The sequence below is a fragment of the Canis lupus genome, unplaced genomic scaffold (assembly GCF_011100685.1).
Source record: "Canis lupus familiaris isolate Mischka breed German Shepherd unplaced genomic scaffold, alternate assembly UU_Cfam_GSD_1.0 chrUn_S287H447, whole genome shotgun sequence".
NCBI classification, from domain to species: Eukaryota; Metazoa; Chordata; class Mammalia; order Carnivora; family Canidae; genus Canis; species Canis lupus.
In genome coordinates, this window is record NW_023331216.1 from 8,040 (window position 1) to 11,891 (window position 3,852).

Here is a 3,852-nt window from a genome sequence, read left to right on the forward strand (position 1 = left end):
TAAGAGGGTTCCCTTTTCTCCGCATCCTCTCCAACATTTGTGGTTTCCTGCCTTGTTAATTTTCCCCATTCTCACTGGTGTGAGGTGGTATATCATTGTGGTTTGGATTTGTATTTCCCTGATGCAAGTGATGCAGAGCATTTTCTCATGTGCGTGTTGTCCATGTCTATGTCTTCCTCTGTGAGATTTCTGTTCATGGTCTTTTGCCCATTTCATGATTGGATGTTTGTTTCTTTGCTGTTGAGTTGAATAAGTTCTTTGTAGATCTTGGAAATTAGCCCTTTATCTGATAGGTCATTTGCAAATATCTTCTCCCATTCTGTAGGTTGTCTTTAGTTTTGTTGACTGTATCCTTTGCTGTGCAAAAGCTTTTTATCTTGATGAAGTCCCAATAGTTCATTTTTGCTTTTGTTTCTTTTGCTTTCGTGGATGTAACTTGTAAGAAGTTGCTGTGGCCGAGTTCAAAAAGGGTGTTGCCTGTGTTCTCCCTCTAGGATTTTGATGGAATCTTGTCTCACATTTAGATCTTTCATCCATTTTGAGTTTATCTTTGTGTATGGTGAAAGAGAGTGGTCTAGTTTCATTCTTCTGCATGTAGATGTCCAATTTTCCAGCACCATTAATTGAAGAGACTGTCTATCTTCCAGTGGTGGAAGAAATCATCTTAAGATTTGTTGTGGAGTCAGAAAAGACTCAAATAGCCAGTGCGAACATTGAAAAAGAAAACAGAGCCAGGGGCATCACAATGCCAGATTTCAAGTTGTGCTAATTATTTTTTAAAAGATTTTATTCATTTATTCATGAGAGAGGCAGAGACACAGGCAGGAGAAGCAGGCTTCCTGCAAGGAGTCTGATGCAGAACTGGATCCCAGGATCCTGGGGATCATTACCTGAGCCAAAGGCAGACCCTCAATCACAGCCACTCAGGTACCCTGAAAAATTATTTTCTTGATAAAGAACCTCGTTTGTTAGTAGTGTTAGTAGATGTAATACCATATCTGTATATATACCCTATGGAAACAAAAGAAGGATATCAAAAGATATATGCACTCCTATGAATATTGTAGCATTATTTGTTATAGGTTTCCATATCTTGAGACTAAATGTGTGACAATGGGTGAATGGATAAATTGTGATATATATGTGTTATATATAAAATTCATATATATATATAATAGCGCTACATTAAGTGCTTCACATAGATAACCTCATTTAATCTTTAAGCACACTTAAGTAATAATAATAAAAAAGAGTGTTGGGGAAATGTAGGTACAATCTCATTTGCTTGAAAAGCTTCATCAGGGAGGGTTCACAGTGGCATCATGGAAGCCCAGAACAACAGGCACAAGAGGGAAACGGGAGTTGGACACCGACAGCGATACCAACTCTGAATCAGAACAACTTCTGTACAACATAAACAAGAGTATAAACGCATTGCAGAAGAGAAGACATTTAGAAACTAGTTTCCAACAGACAGATCCATGTTGTACTTCTGAGGCACAACCACATGCATTTCTCCTCAGTGGACCAGCTTCACCAGGGACTTCATCTGCAACATCCTCACCATTAAAAAAGAACAACCCTTATTTACTCTACGACAGGTTGGGATGATCTGTGAACGTTTGTTGAAAGAACGTGAAGAGAAAGTTCGAGAAGAGTATGAAGAAATATTGAACACAAAACTTGCAGAACAATATGATGCATTTGTGAAGTTTATGCATGATCAAATAATGCAACGATACAGAGAACAGCCTGCTAGTTATGTTTCATGAATCACATTTTCTGCATTTGTGGGCTGCCTTGTTCCTTGTTGAGTTGTTGCAGAGGTCCTAATTATGACATGCAGCAATGCCAATACCCCACTGTGAATACAGGTTATTTCAAGCTTTCGTCAGTGGCAACCACTCTTAGGCAGCAACTGGATTTGGAAATTACCCCTCGGCAAGGGAAGGAGCAGCAGTGCTTCAAGATGCGCTGCCTGACTATGCCCACTCTGCTCCAGACCCTGGCCCAGGCTGCACCAGCAGGGCACCCCACTGCCCGGAGCCTCCACAGCAGCACAGTGGCAGCAACCTACAAGTTTGTGAACATGCGGGAGCCCTCGATGGACATGAAGTCGGTGACGGATAGGGCAGCTCAGACCCTGCTGTGGACTGAACTCATCCGAGGCCTGGGCATGACCCTGAGCTACCTGTTCCGGGAGCCTGCCACCATCAACTACCCATTCGAGAAGGGCCCTCTGAGCCCTCGCTTTCGTGGGGAGCATGCTCTGCGCCGCTATCCATCAGGGGAGGAGCGCTGCATCGCCTGTAAGCTCCATGAAGCTGTCTGCCCTGCCCAGGCCATCACCATCCAGGCCGAGCCGCGGGCCGATGGCAGCCGCCGGACCACCCGCTACGACATCTACATGACGAAGGCATCTACTGCGGCTTCTGCCAGGAGGCCTGCCCTGTGGACGCCATCGTCGAGGGCCCCAACTTCGAGTTCTCCACCGAGACGCACGAGGAGCTGCTGTACAACAAGGAGAAGCTGGTCAGCAACGGGGACAAGTGGGGGGCCGAGGTTGCCGCCAACATCCAGGCGGACTACCTGTACTGCTGACGCCCCCCCGCCGCCCAATAAAGAGCTCTACCTCCCGAAAAAAAAAGTCTTAAGCCTTAAGAAATTCATCAAGAGAGAAGTTAGAGGAGCTACTCCTGGCAAAGCAGTTCCATACTTCCATTTTTCAAACACCGGGGGGCTCTTCTGAGGGAACCCCTTGAATAGGCATCGCTCCCGACATTTCTGACCTAAAAATGCCTGGCTTCAAATTGTGTGCTGTGTGCTAGCTTTTTCCTTTTTAAGGAAAAAAAAAAGGAAGGTGGGAGTTGGTTTAACATCCTTACTCCCCAAAACCTTTACAAAGATTACAGGGGTCTTCTTCCAGAGAAAGCACAAAGGTGGAGATAATGTGCCAGCCAATCAGTCCTGAGGAAATTAAAGAGTCCAGCTCCTGGTGAAAGGTAGATGAAGAGGAATAAAATCACCAGGTCCAACAACCCCACTTCCAGCAAGAAGAATGGGAGTTTGAAAACAATTCAACTGTGGAAGCCAGATGAAAACTCGTGTCACCCAACTAGAAGTGGAGAGGATGCTGCTAATATAAATATATAGAATTCAGCCTTAAAAGGAGATCCTATTTGCCATGGATGAATCTAGAGGACATTATGCTAAGTGAAATAAGCCAGACACAGGAAAAACAGAAAACAAACCCTCTGATTTCACTTATGTGTGGAATCTAAAAAAGATGAATACATAGAAGAGAATAGAACTTGTTGCTACCAGGGCTCAGGAAGTATGGTAAATAGGAGATGTTGGCCAAAGGGTATAAAAATTGCAGTTATAGAAAGAGTTTGAGTGTCTAATGTACAACATGACTATAGTTAGGTTGTACTGAACACTGGAAATTTGCTAAAAGGGTAGATTTCAGGTTCTCTCATCACACATACACATGAGAAGGTAACTATGGGAGGAGATATGTTACTAACTCGACTGTCATAATAATTTCATTACATGTATTAAATTGTATACCGTAAGTATTTTACTCTGTATACCTTAAATATGGACAATTTTTTTAAATAATAAATTTATTTTATTGGTGTTCAATTTACCAACATACAGAATAACACCCAGTGCTCATCCCCTCAGTGCGCCCCCCAGTGCCCGTCACCCATTCACCCCCACCCCCCCGCCCTCCTCCCCTTCCACCACTCCTAGTTTGTTTCCCAGAGTTAGGAGTCTTCATGTTCATCTCCCTTTCTGATATTTCCCACACATTTCTTCTCCCTTCCCATATATTCCCTTTCACCATTA

The 3,852-nt window shown here is 43.6% G+C and overlaps 1 pseudogene; it reads left to right on the plus strand.

The window, feature by feature from the left end:
* The first annotated feature begins 1,957 nt into the window (after nucleotides 1–1,957).
* LOC119879109 lies at nucleotides 1,958–2,601 on the plus strand (annotated as a pseudogene).
* The last annotated feature ends 1,251 nt before the right edge of the window (nucleotides 2,602–3,852 follow it).